Source organism: Ceratotherium simum, chromosome 23, assembly GCF_057802395.1.
Source record: "Ceratotherium simum simum isolate JZ-2026a chromosome 23, ASM5780239v1, whole genome shotgun sequence".
Taxonomy (NCBI): Eukaryota; Metazoa; Chordata; class Mammalia; order Perissodactyla; family Rhinocerotidae; genus Ceratotherium; species Ceratotherium simum.
Window position 1 is genome coordinate 49511317 of NC_141922.1, and position 14653 is coordinate 49525969.

The following is a 14653-nucleotide window of genomic DNA, read 5'->3' on the forward strand; positions in this document are numbered from 1 at the left end:
CGTGCACTTGGATTGGAAGAATTAACATAGTTAAGATGTCCATACTTCCTAAAGCCATCTATAGATTCAATGCAATCCCTATCAAAATTCCAACAACATTTTTCACAGAAATAGAACAAAGAATCCTAAAATTTATATGGAACAACAAAAGATCCCGAATAGCTAAAGGAAGCTTGAGAAAAAAGAACAAAGCTGGAGGTATCACACTCCCTGATTTCAAAATATACTACAAAGCTATAGTAACCAAAACAGCATGGTACTGGCACAAAAACAGACACACAGATGAATGGAATAGAATCGAAAGCCCAGAAATAAACCCACACATCTATGGACAGCTAAACTTTGACAAAGGAGCCAAGAACATACAATGGAGAAAAGAAAGTCTCTTCAACAAATGGTGTTGGGAAAACTGGACAGCCACATGCAAGAAAATGAAAGTAGATCCTTACCTTATACCATACACAAAAATTAACTCCAAATGGATTAAAGACTTGAATCTAAGACCTGAAACTATGAAACTTCTAGAGGAAAACATAGACAGTACGCTCTTCGATGTCGGTCTTAGCAACATATTTTCAAGTACCATGTCTGATTGGGCAAGAGAAACAATAGAAAAAAATAAACAAATGGGACTACATCAAACTAAAACGCTTCTGCACAGCAAAGGAAACCATCAACTAAATGAAAAGACAACCTAACAATTGGGAGAAGATATTTGCAAACCATACATCTGATAAGGGCTTAATCTCCAAAATATATAAAGAACTCATGCATCTCAACAACCAAAAAACTAACAACCCAATTAAAAAATGGGCAAAAGACCTGAAGAGACATTTCTCCAAAGAAGATATACAGATGGCCAACAGACACATGAAAAGATGTTCAAAATCACTAACTAACAGGGAAATGCAAATCAAAACTACAATGAGATATCACCTCACGCCCGTCAGAATGGCTATAATTAACAAGACAGGAAACAACATGTGTTGGAGAGGATGTGGAGATAGGAACTCTCATACACTGCTGGTGGGAGTGCAAACTGGTGCAGCCACTATGGAAAACAGTATGGAGATTCCTCAAAACGTCAAGGATAGAACTACCATATGATCCAGCTATTCCACTGCTGGGTATTTATCCAAAGAACTTGAAAACACCAATTTGTAAAGGTACATGCACCCATGTTTTCATTGCAGCATTATTCACAATAGCCAAGACTTGGAAGCAACCTAAGTGCCCATCAAGGAATAAATGGATAAAGAAGATGTGGTATATATACACAATGGAATACTACTCAGCCATAAGAAACAATGAAATCCGGCCATTCGTGACAACATGGATGGACATTGAGGGTATAATGCAAAGTGAAATAAGTCAGAGGGAGAAGGTCAAATACCGTATGATTTCCTTCATTAAGTAGTAGATAATAACAACAATAAACAAACACATAGAGACAGAGATTGGATTGGTGGTTACCAGAGGGGAATGGGGGAGGGAGCAGGGCAAAAGGGACAATTCGGCTCATGTGTGTGGTGATGGGTTGTAATTAGTATTTGGGTGGTGAACATGATGTAATCTATGCAGAAACAAAAGTATAATGATGTACACCTGAAATTGATACAATGTTGTATACCAATGTTACTGCTATAAACAAAAAATTAAAAAATAATTATGAATTCAAATCTCTACATATAGAGCTAATAATGCTAAAATGATTTAGCTAAAGCTAAAATTATCTATTTCATACAGAGTGAATTGTGGTAGTTTGTACTTTTTAAGAAATTGGTACAGTTCATCTGTTTTCTCAAATTTTTGTGTGTAGAGTTATTCAGAGTATTATTTGTGAAGTATTCCCCATTCTAAATTTTCTGGAAGCGTTTGCATAAAATTGTTTTCTTAATAATGTAGGCTTGGAGATTACTTTTGTTAGAGAATTTAAATTACACATTCAATTTATTTAATAATTATAGGAGTATTTAAGTTATCTGTTTCATCTTGGCTGAGTTTTGGTAGTTTATTGTTTCCCTGGAATTGGTCATTTCTTCCAAGTTGTCTCATTTATAACTATAAAGTTGTTAGCAGTATTATCTCATTATCCTGCAAGATCTTTAGTGATTTCACTTGTTTTTTTCCTGATATTGATGGTTTTTGTCTTCTCTCTTTTTATCATTGTCGACTTGCTCATGGGTTTGTTATTCTTACTGATTTTTTTAAAAGAACCAACTTTTCCCCTGTTAATTGTTTTCCTGTTTTCAATTTCATTGACTTCTATCTTATTCTTATTATTTCCATTCTGCTGCTTGGTTTTGGTTTATTTTGTTTTTCTTTTTCTCATTTTGTGAGGGTGAAACTCACATTTTTAAATATGAGATCTTTCCTCTTTTCCATTACAAACATTTAATGCTATAAATTTCTCTCTTATCAATGCTTTAGCTGCATCCCATAAATTTTGATATGTTGTATTTCCATTTTCACTCAGTGGGCACTTTTAAACAATGTGCTTTCTGCTGTTGTTGGATGGAGTGTTCTATAAACACCATTTAGATCTTGTTGGTTGATGGTGTTTTTGAGTTCCTTTATATCCTTGTTGATTTTATGTCTAGTAGATCTATCAATTTCTGAGAGTGTTATGGTCCCCCACTATAATTTGTTTATTTTTCCTTTTGGCTATTTTAGTTGAAATTCTGGTGGTTCATGTATACAGATTTTGAATTGCTATATGTTCTTGAAGATTGGATGTAGTGTTCCTCTTTTTACCCTAGTCATTTTCTTTACTATGAAATCTACTTTATATGATATTAATATATCTGCTCCTGCTTTTTAAAAATTCATGTTGCATGACATATCTTTTCCCATCTTTTTACTTTAAACCTAGTTATGTTACTATGTTTCAAGTGTGGTTGTTGTAGACAAGATATATTTGGGTCATTTTTTATTTTTTTTAAATCTACTATGCCAATCTGTGTGCTTTTAATGGTGTATTTAGACCACTTACATTTAAAGTAGTTATTGTTATAGTAGGGCTTAGGTCTGGCTTTTTACTATTTCTTTCCTCTTTGTTCTCTTTCTCATGTCTTTCTTTTTATTTCCTGCTTTCCTATGTTTAGCTTGAACATTTTTTAGAATTCCATTTTGATTTGTTTATAACCTTTTTTTTTTTTTTTTTTTTTGGTGAGGAAGATGGTCCCTAAGCTAACATCTGTGCCAATCTTCCTCTATTTTGTATATGGGACACCACCACAGTACAGCTTTATGAGCAGTGTGTAGGTCCACGCCCAGGATCCCAACCCACAAACCCCGGCCAATGAAGCAGAGCATGCAAACCCAACCACTACGTCACTGGGCCAGCCCCTCTTTATAACATTTTTGAGTATATCACTTTGTGTAGTGTTCTTTGTGATTGTTCTGTGTATTGTCATATACATATGTAACATTACAGCTTACTGGTGTTAACATTGTATCACTTTGAATGAAATGTCAAACTTACTTCAATTTAGGTCCCTTTTCTCTCTCTAGTTTTTAAATGTAATTGTCTTAAGTATTTCCTGCACATACATTAGCACCATAACAATTTTATAAATTTGATTTTATCAAATCTATAAATTTTGCTTCAACCATAAAATATGATTAAAGTAACTCATTTAAGAATAGTCTATTATGTTTACTTCTATTTTTACTCTTTCTATTGTTCTTTTTCCTTCCTGAAATTTCCAGCCTTCTTTTATTACCATTTTCTTTATATTTGGAGAGCTTCATTTAACCAGTCTTTTAGGGTAGGTCTTCTAGTAACAAATTATTTTAGTTTTTCTTTGTTTGAGAATTTAAAAAGTTTCCTCTTCATTCTTCAAGGATAGTTTACTCAGATATAAGATTAACAGTTGACAGTTCTTTTCTCTCAGCACTTGAAAATTGTTGTGCTACTTCTTTGTGGCTTCTGTGGTTTCAGATTAGAAATCTGCTGTCATATGAATTATTTTCTTGTAGGTAATATGTCATTTCTCTCTGTTTTAAAGATTTTTTCTTTGTCTTTAATTTACAGAAATTCAATTATGATGTGACTTGGTATGGATTTATTTGTTTTTTTTCTCAGCTTCTTGAATTTGTAGGTTTATACATTGTATCAAGTTTGGGAAGTTTTTAGTCCCATACTCCTTTCTCCTCTCTTTTGGGACTCTGATAATATGAATGTTAGATCTTTCATTATCCCACAGATTTCTGTTACAGATCTTCCTCAACTTATGATGGGGTTACATCCTGATAAACCCATTGTAAGTTGAAAACAGCCAGCCCTGGTGGTCTAGTGGTTAAGGTTCAGTGCTCTCACTGCCACAGTCCAGGTTTGTTTTCTGGTCAGGGAACCACACCACCCATCTGTCAGTTGTCATACTGTGGCGGCTACAAGTTGTTGTGATTCTGAAAGCTATGCTATCTGTATTTCAAATATCAGCAGTGTCACCCATGGTGGACAGGTTCCAGTGGAGCTTCTAGACTAGACATACCAGGAAGAAGGACCTGGCCAGCCACTTCCAAAAAAAGTTGGCCATGGAAACCCTATTAATGGCAGTGGAGCACTGTCTGATATAGTGCCAGAACATGAGACGATGGCACAAAAAGACTGAGTAGGGTTCCACCCTGCTGTACACAGGGTCGCTAAGAGGTGGAATCAACTTGATGGCACTAACAACAAAGTTGAAAATGTTGCAAGTTGAAAATGTTGCATTTAAGACACATAACCTACCAAACAACATAGCTTAGCCTAGCCTACCTTAAATGTGCTCAGAATACTTACATTAGCCTACAGCTGGGCAAAATCATCAAACACAAAGCCTATTTTACAATAAAATGTTGAATATCTCATGTAATTTTTTGAATACTGTACTGAAAGTGGAAAACAGAGTGGTTGTCTGGATACAGAATGGTTGTAAGTGTATCAATTGTTTACATCTGTGATCTTGTGGCTGACTGGGAGCTCTGGCTCGCTGCTGCTGCCCAGCATCACAAGAGAGTAATTGCACCTCATATTCCTAGTCTGGGAAAAGATCAAAATTCAAAATTTGAAGTATGGGTTCTACTGAATGTGTATCATTTTTGCACCATTGTAAGTTGAAAAATTGTAAGTCAAACCATCGTAAGTCAGGGACCGTTTGTACTCTGTTCATTTTTTGTCTATTATCTCTCTGTTGTTCAGGTTAAATAAATTCTATTAATCTGTCTTCAACCTCACTGAATGTATCATCTATTATCACCACTCAACTATTGAGTTTATCAAGTAGTTTTAAAATTTTGGTTATTGGTGCTTTTCAGTTTGGTAAGTTGCATTTTGTTCTTCCTTATAACTTCATTTTTTTGGCTAAGATTTTCTATTTTTGCATTTGTTTCAAGAGATTGTTGAAGCATTTTATTATGGCCAGTTTAAAATCTTTGCCCCATAATTTCTACTTCTAATTCATCTCTGTATTTGTGTCAGTTGTCTTTTTTCATTGAAGTTATGGTTCTACTGGTTCTTGGTATTTTTGATTGTATCCTGGACATTTTGTTTATGTTAGGAGACTCTTAGCCTACTTAAATCTGTTTAGCAGGTAGTTGTCCTGTAGGTGCTGGCCTACTTTTGTTGGCTCTGGTTCCAATATCAGTTTAGTTTTTAGAACACTTGCAATGCTGTTCTGGTCTGATTCGTTTTTCTGACACTTCTGGGTCCTCCTTTAAATTCCTGTTGGTGTTACCTACAGGGATGGACAGCACTTCTCTGGGTTGCCTTGTGTTGCTGGCCCACCTTGTGTCACTGGGGGGCAAAAGCTTAGAAGCCCCTGGACCTAGACCTCCTGATGCAGTTGGTGGAGAGCAGTGCAACGGGGACTCTGCTCATGCTGGCCCTGCAGGTGAATGGGCTGCCTGCTAGTACATTGGTTGCAGAGGGGAAGTTGAGGCTTTCCACCAGGACTCTGTTGGGTTTTGTCTTTCCCAATCTTTTGGCTAGAGAGAGAAGGTTAGAAAAGGTTTTTGTCTATGCCTGTTGGTGGTTCTGAGTTGCAGGCTTCTCTGGCCCCTTAGTTCGAGGACTATGACAGATTAAAAGAAACCTAGGAAACCACGTTGCTTTTCCTTAGGTCTTGAAGTCTCTAGTCAGCCTGCTTCCTTCTTTCCAGGCTTTAGAGTTCTTTTATCATTGTCTGTTTACAATTTCCAGGGTTACTTAATTGTATTTAGAAGAGATAAGCAGAGAAAGGTGGGAATACAATATCTGGTTCCAAACCCAGAAAGCTTAAATGGATTTTGAAATATGGAAATTTCTTTCATACTTTCAACAACATGCAAGAATTGAAGCTACATCTGTAGTATGAGTTCAAAAAATATATATATCCACTGCATATTTGTGTAGGAATGGAGATCTTGTTTCTGTTTAAATTCTAACAACCCAGAAAGTGTGTAAAGCATCTTGACATTACTTGTGATTCAAACGGTGTAAGCTATTGACAAAATGACTTTACTGCATTATAAGTGTTGTATATAAACACTGTTTTCCCTTGTAATTTTAGGTTGAATTTATTAAGAAACATTATCAAATCTGTCGCAAGATCTAACTTTCAAGGCCATTTAGTATTTGATAATAGTGGTTGAAGGTGGTTCTTCCAACCATTTAAAAACACAAAAACCATTCTTAGCGTGAGCCATACAAAAACAGGCAGAGGGCCTTAGTTTGTCTATTTCTGCTCTACAACAACTTTTTCCGGTGGTATGCTGGTAAATGTTTAATAGTTAGATCTCTGGGGAACAGAAGCCCTGGTTTGTAGAGTTTGCTGGTTTCTGTGGTAGAAATACTCCCACCATGGATGATTTCAAGCTACCAACGTGATGTCACTCAATGAGGTGTTGTGAAAAGGTGTGCATAATAGGCTCTCGTGAGCTAGTGCAAGCAGGCTTCAGCACACCCTTGATTGAACAGAGCATAAGAAACCCTCTAAGGAAACCTTGGCTTCTGTGTAGTTGCATCGAGTAGTTGCAGTGGGTGTCATATTTTGATAATTGTTCACTGAAAGTCTCCCTCACCTTTATAGACATGCACACATACAGAAGAGTTACTTTCTGCATGATTTCATTTTAATAGAACAGAACAGGGGAAGAAATAAATCAGATTTTTACTTTTCTGCACTGGGCCTGAAAAACTGGTTTAACAAATCCCGCTATTTTCTTTATAAGCAAATATTTACTTCTGGAATGACAAGGCCTGCACACATCTAGTAGTTAATACCACATATTAAGTCATGTTCCTTTATGTTATTTACAGAGGCATTAGCCTGGTTTTGGAAAAAATGGCAAGTCTTATTTTAAATGTCTTTTATGGCGGCATTTGTTAATGCATCAAAGTGATAAAGAAATCTGCGTCTTTGAAAGTTACAGTTACTTAGTCAGCTGTTTGCTTCCTTGACTGGGAATAGATGCTCTGCAAAGGCACAGGCGGCAGGGCCGTGTCTTATGGAACATGTTTACTGTAACTGGCTCTCTGCAAACATTTCCCACTTTCTGGCCTCTCCTTCCCTCTGTTCTACGTACTCCTGCAACCCTTTGTCTATACTCTCTGTGGTCCTGGCCACTGTGTAATTCTGTGTTTTGTGGGCCCTGCTATGTCCCTCTGCCTCAGCCTGCCCTCTGGGGTATTGGACACTACCAGGACCCATGCCTCTCTGCCCAAATCAAAGCGATGGCTGGCATCTCCAGAATACAGAATAAGGGGCCAAAGACTTGAAGGGTACTCTGCCTCAAATGTAACTGCATTATTAACAGAGAACTCTTGTCTTATTGGTTAATCTTAGAATGGCAGAATTTCTGGGAATGAGCAGGGCAATGGGACAGGGTCTTCACTCAGGGTTCTCAAAGTAACTGCTTACGTCTATTGACCATAAGACTGACCTGAAGCTTGGTGTAAATGATTCAATAAAGGAACGTTGTCTCTTTTGCCTCGTTTATAAACTCTCTGCCATGTGGGGCCAAAGCAGAGCTCAGTCCTAAAAACAAGAAGGTTACGTTTCTTCCTCGGGCCTGCCACTGACCAGGAGTCTCTCAGCTCTTCCATGCCATCCTTTTATTTTCAGAAGTGGGACAGAACCCCATCTTTGGGAGAGGGGTTTTAAAACATTCTAGGGTCCAGCCTGGTGGTGCAAGTGGTTAAGTGCACGTGCTCCACTGTGGCAGCCCGAGGTTCGCCGGTTCGGATCCCGGGCGTACACCGACACACTGCTTGTAGAGCCATGCTGACGCGGCATCCCATATAAAGTGGAGGAAGATGGGCACGGGTGTTAGCCCAGGGCCAGTCTTCCTCAGCAACAAGAGGGGAATTGGCATCAGACGTTAGCTCAGTGCTGATCTTCCTCACACATACACACACACACACAAAAAGCATTCTACTAAACCCCTTTGTTATCACCTCTTCATCATGCTGAGGAACCCTTTGTACTGTCGATGGAGAAAGGCTGATGGACGTTGGCAGAGCAGGACCAGAATTGCTCACGGAGGTGGTCGTCTGTGATGAGAATGTCATGTCCTCATCCCATTCTGGGTTACAGCTACCCCTATTGAGGATTGGTGATTGAAATTTATAATTTGAAGGTTCTTTATTTATCTTAAGAATGTGTTGTTTGTGGAAATGTAACCTCCCCAGAAGGAAGTGCCAAAGTCCTTAAGAAATATTAGTGATTTAATTCTTTTTTATCTTTTTTTAAAATTTTTTGTTTATTGCAGTAACATTGGTTTATGACATTGTAGAAATTTCAGGTGTACATCATTATACTTCTATTTCTGCATAGATTACATCACGTTCACCACCAAAATACTAATTACAACCCATCATAACACACATGTACTGAATTATCCCTTTCACCCTCCTCCCTCCCCCCTTCCCCTCTGGTAACCACCAATCCAATCTCTGTCCCTATGTGTTTGTTTATTGTTGTTATTATCTATTACTTAATGAAGGAAATCATATGGTATTTGACCTTCTCCCTCTGACTTATTTCACTTTGCATTATACCCTCAGTGTCCATCCATGTTGTCACAATGGCTGGATTTCATCGTTTCTTATGGCTGAGTAGTATTCCATTGTGTGTATATACCACATCTTCTTTATCCATTCATCCCTTGATGGGCACTTAGGTTGCTTCCAAGTCTTGGCTATGGTGAATAATGCTGCAATGAACACAGGGGTGCATGTCTCTTTATGCATTGGTGTTTTCAAGTTCTTTGGATAAATACCCAGCAGTGGAATAGCTGGATCATATGGTAGTTCTATCTTTGATTTTTTGAGGAATCTCCATACTGTTTTCCATAGTGGCTGCACCAGTTTTCACACCCACCAGCAGTGTATGAGAGTTCCCTTCTCTCCACATCCTCTCCAACACATGTTGTTTCCTGTCTTGTTAATTATAGCCATTCTGACGGGCGTCAGGTGATATCTCATTGTAGTTTTGATTTGCATTTCCCTGATAGTTAGTGATTTTGAACATCTTTTCATGTGTCTGTTGGCCATCTGTATATCTTCTTTGGAGAAATGTCTCTTCAGGTCTTTTGCCCATTTTTTAATTGGGTTGTTAGTTTTTTGGTTGTTGAGATGCATGAGTTCTTTATATATTTTGGAGATTAAGCCCTTATCAGATGTATGGTTTGCAAATATCTTCTCCCAATTGTTAGGTTGTCTTTTCATTTTGTTGATGGTTTCCTTTGCTGTGCAGAAGCTTTTTAGTTTGATGTAGTCCCATTTGTTTATTTTTTCTATTGTTTCTCTTGCCCGGTCGGACATGGTGTCTGAAAAGATGTTGCTAAGACTGATGTTGAAGAGCGTACTGCCTATGTTTTCTTCTAGAAGTTTCATACTTTCAGGTCTTACATTCAAGTCTTTAATCCTTTTGGAGTTAATTTTTGTGTATGGTGTAAGGTAAGGGTCTACTTTCATTTTCTTGCATGTGGCTGTCCAGTTTTCCCAACACCATTTGTTGAAGAGACTTTCTTTTCTCCATTGTATGTTCTTGGCTCCTTTGTCAAAGTTTAGCTGTCCATAGATGTGTGGGTTTATTTCTGGGCTTTCGATTCTATTCCATTGATCTGTGTGTCTGTTTTTGTGCCAGTACCATGCTGTTTTGGTTACTATAGCTTTGTAGTATATTTTGAAATCAGGGAGTGTGATACCTCCAGCTTTGTTCTTTTTTCTCAGGATTCCTTTAGCTATTCGGGATCTTTTGTTGTTCCATATAAATTTTAGGATTCTTTGTTCTATTTCTGTGAAAAATGTTGTTGGAATTTTGATAGGGATTGCATTGAATCTATAGATGGCTTTAGGAAGTATGGACATCTTAACTATGTTAATTCTTCCAATCCAAGTGCACGGAATATCTTTCCATTTCTTTGTGTCTTCTTCAATTTCTTTCAGCAATGTTTTATAGTTTTCTGTGTACAGCTCTTTCACCTCTTTGGTTAAGTTTATGCCTAGGTATTTTATTCTTTTTGTTGCAATTGTAAATGCGATGGTATTCTTACTTTCTCTTTCTGCTACTTTGTTGTTAGTGTACAGAAATGAAACCTATTTTTGTATGTTGATTTTGTATCCTGCAACTTTACCATATTTGTTTATTACTTGTAAAAGTTTTCTGGTGGATTCTTTAGGGTTTTCTATATATAAAATCATGTCATCTGCAAATAGTGACAGTTTCACTTCTTCCTTTCCAATTTGGATCCCTTTTATTTCTTTCTCTTGCCTGATTGCTCTGGCTAGGACTTCCAGTACTATGTTAAATAGGAGTGGTGACAGTGGGCATCCTTGTCTGGTTCCTGTTCTTAGAGGGATAGCTTTCAGTTTTTCAACATTGAGGATGATATTAGCTGTGGGTTTCTCATATATGGCCTTTATTATGTTGAGGTACTTTCATTCTATACCCATTTTATGCAGAGTTTTTATCATAAATGGATGCTGTATCTTGTCAAATGCTTTCTCGGCATCTATTGAGATGATCGTGTGATTTTTATTCTTCATTTTATTAATGTGGTGTATTACGTTGATTGATTTGCGAATGTTGAATGATCCCTGCATCCCCTGAATAAATCCCACTTGATCATGGTGTATAATCTTTTTATCGTAATGTTGTATGCAATTTGCTAGTATTTGGTTGAGGGTTTTTGCATCGATGTTCATCAGTGATATTGGCCTGTAGTTTTCTTTTTTTCTGTTGTCCTTCTCTGGTTTTGGTATCAGGGTAATGACAGCTTCATAGAATGATTTAGGGAGCTTCCCCTCCTCCTCAATTTTTGGAAGAGTTTGAGAAGGATAGGTATTAAGTCTTCTTTGAATGTTTGGTAGAATTCACCAGGGAAGCCGTCTGGTCCTGGACTTTTATTTTTGGGGAGGTTTGTGATTACTGTTGCGATCTCCTTACTGGTGATTGGTCTATTCAAATTCTCTACTTCTTCTTGATCCAGTTTTGGAAGGTTGTATGATTCTAAGAATTTATCCATTTCTTCCAGATTGTCGAATTGGTTGGCATATAGCATTTCACAGTATTCTCTTATAATCTTTTGTATTTCTGAGGTGTCTGTTGCAACCTCTCCCTTTCATTTCTGATTTTACTTATTTGTGCCTTCTCTCTTTTTTTCTTGGTGAGTCTAGCTAAAGGTTTATCAATTTGGTGATCTTTTCAAAGAACCAGCTCTTGGTTTTATTAATTTTTTCTATTGTTTTTTTGGTCTCTATTTCAATTATTTCTGCTCTGATTTTTATGATTTCCCGTCTTCTACTGATTTTGGGCTTTGTTTGCTCTTCTTTATCCAGTTCCTTTAGGTGCATTGTTAGATTGTTTATTTGAGATTTCTCTTGTTTGTTGAGATAGGCCTGTATCGCTATAAACTTACCTCTTAGAACTGCTTTTGCTGTATCCCATAAATACTGGCATGTCGTATTTTCATTTTCGTTTGTCTCCAGGTATTTTTTGATTTCTTCTTTGATAACTTAATTGACCCAGTCATTGTTCAGTAGCATTTTGTTTAATCTCCACATATTTGTGGCTTTTCTGATTTTCTTCCTATAGTTGATTTTTAGTTTCATACCGTTGTGGTCAGAAAAGATGGTTGGTATTATTTCAATCTTCTTAAATTTATGGAGACTTGTTTTGTGGCCTAATATGTGATCAATCCTGGAGAATGTTCCATGTGCATTTGAAAAGAACGTTTATTCTTCGGTTTTTGGATGGAATGTTCTATATATATCTACTAGGTCCATCTGTTCTAGTGTATCATTTAAGGCCAATGTTTCCTTATTGATCTTCTGTTTGGATGATCTATCCGTTGGTGTAAGTGGAGTGTTAAAGTCCCCTACTATTATTGTGTTACTGTCTATTTCTGTTTTTATGTCTGTTAATAATTGCTTTATAAATTTAGGTGCACCTACATTGGGTGCGTAGATATTTACAAGTGTTATATCCTCTTGTTGGATTGTTCCCTTGATCATTATGTAATGACCTTCTTTGTCTCTTTTTACAGTTTTTGTTTTAAATTCTATTTTGTCTGATATGAGTACTGCTACCTCAGCTTTCTTTTCATTGCCATTTGCGTGGAGTATCTTTTTCCATCCCTTCACTTTTAGTTTGTGAGTGTCTTTAGGTCTGAAGTGTGTCTCTTGTATGCAGCATATACATGGGTCTTGTTTTTTTATCCAGTCAGCCACCCTATGCCTTTTAATTGGAGCATTTAGTCCATTGACGTTTAAAGTAGCTATTGATAAGTATGTACTTACTGCCATTTTTTAACTTTTTTTTTTTCCTCAGTGTTTTAGGAGTCCTTCTCTGTTCCTTTCTTCTTCTATACAGAATTGATGGTCACTTTAGTTTGACCTCTGTCTGAAAGCTGTACTCTTTAACTCCCCTCCTGCCTCCTTTTATGTTTTTGATATCATATCTAACCTCTTTTTTGTGCATTTGTATCCATTACGTTCTTATCATGGAAATAGATAATTTTTCCTATTTGTGGTCTTCTCTTTTCCCCTTAAATCAGTCCCTTTAAAATTTCTTGTAGCACTGGTGTATTGGTGACAAACTCCTTTAATTTTTGCTTGTCTGGGAAAATTTTGATCTCTCCTTCCATTTGCAATGAAAACCTTGCTGGGTAGCGTATTCTTGGCTCTAGTTTGTTTCCTTTTAGCACTTTAAACATATCATGCCATTCTCTTCTAACTTGTAAGTTTCCTGCTGAGAAGTCAGCTGATAGCCTTACGGGGTTTCCTTTGTATGTAACTTGACATTCTCTTGCAGCTTTTAGGATTCTCTCTTTATCTTTAATTCTGGATATTTTGCTTATGATGTGTCTTGGTGTGGGCCTCTTTGGGTTTATCTTGTTTGGCCTCTCTGTGCTTCCTGTACCAGGATGTCTGTTTCCTTCCTTAGGTTAGGGAAGTTTTCATCTATTATTTCCTGAAATACATTCTCTGCCCCCTTGTCTCGCTCTACTCCTTCCGGGACACCTACAACACGGATGTTAGTGCGCTTGATGTTGTCCCAGAGGTCCCTTAGACTGTCCTCACTCTTTTTAATTCTTTTCTCTTTTACCTGTTCACCTTGGCTAATTTCTTCTAGTCTTTTGTCCAGCTCACAGATCCATTCTTCTGTATCCTCTACTCTGCTTTTGAGTCCCTCTAATGAATTTTTCATTTCCAGTATTGTAGTCTTCATTTCTGATTGGTTCTTTTTTATATCTTCCATTTCTTTGTTGACATTCTCACTGAGTTCATCTATTCTTCTCCCCAGATCAGTGAGCATCCTTCACACTCTTAGTTTGAACTCTCTGTCGGGTAGGTTTGCTCATTTCTGTTTCACTTAGTTCCTTTTCTGGGGTTTTGCCCTGTTCCTTTACTTGCAATGTATTCTTTTGCCTCCTCATTTTGCCTGTTTCCCTGTGCTTGTGTCTACATATTAGGTAGGTCAGCTACGTCTACTGCTCTTGGATAGGTGACCTTATGTAAGTGATGCCTTAGGAGGCTTCCAGTGTGCTTCCCTCAGTTCTCAATGTTCCAGGGGTGACCCCTACATGGGCTATGTGTGTCCTTCTGTTGTGGCCTGTTTGCTCTCCCTGTAGGCACCCAGGGAGGCCGATTTATGCTCCAGGCCAGCTGTTGTAATGCTCAGTTGCTTGTAGTTGTTGTGGGCCCTTCAGTCTCTTTATCAGGTGTGGGCAGCCCCAGCACAGTTGGCTGCAAGTTCTCATACCACATTTGTGTTGCAGTATTTCTTTTAAGTGAATAGGCCCCCAGGGTGGTGGGTTGTTAGGCTCAGGGCCTTATAATTGCTGTAAGCCTCTAGCCTACTAGGTCTCTTGTCAGCTCTCTGAGGATTACAGCTGGGTGGGGCTGGCCTCAGGCACAGGAGCACCCAATTGTTTGAGGCTTTGGAAGGTGGGGCAAACCCCCTATGTGGGTCTTTGAGAAGCACAAGTCTTCTGCAGCTGACAAGCCCACAGGTCCACACACACAGTCAACACAGTCCTGACCCGTGTGCACACCCCAACCTCCCCAAGCGGACCCAGTCTCTCCATGGCAGTAGTCCCACACACTCTGCCACCGCCCCACACTCCCCACCCGCTCCTTGTGCATGCCCTGCCCAGCTAAAGTCGGCTCAGTTGCCAGGCTGCA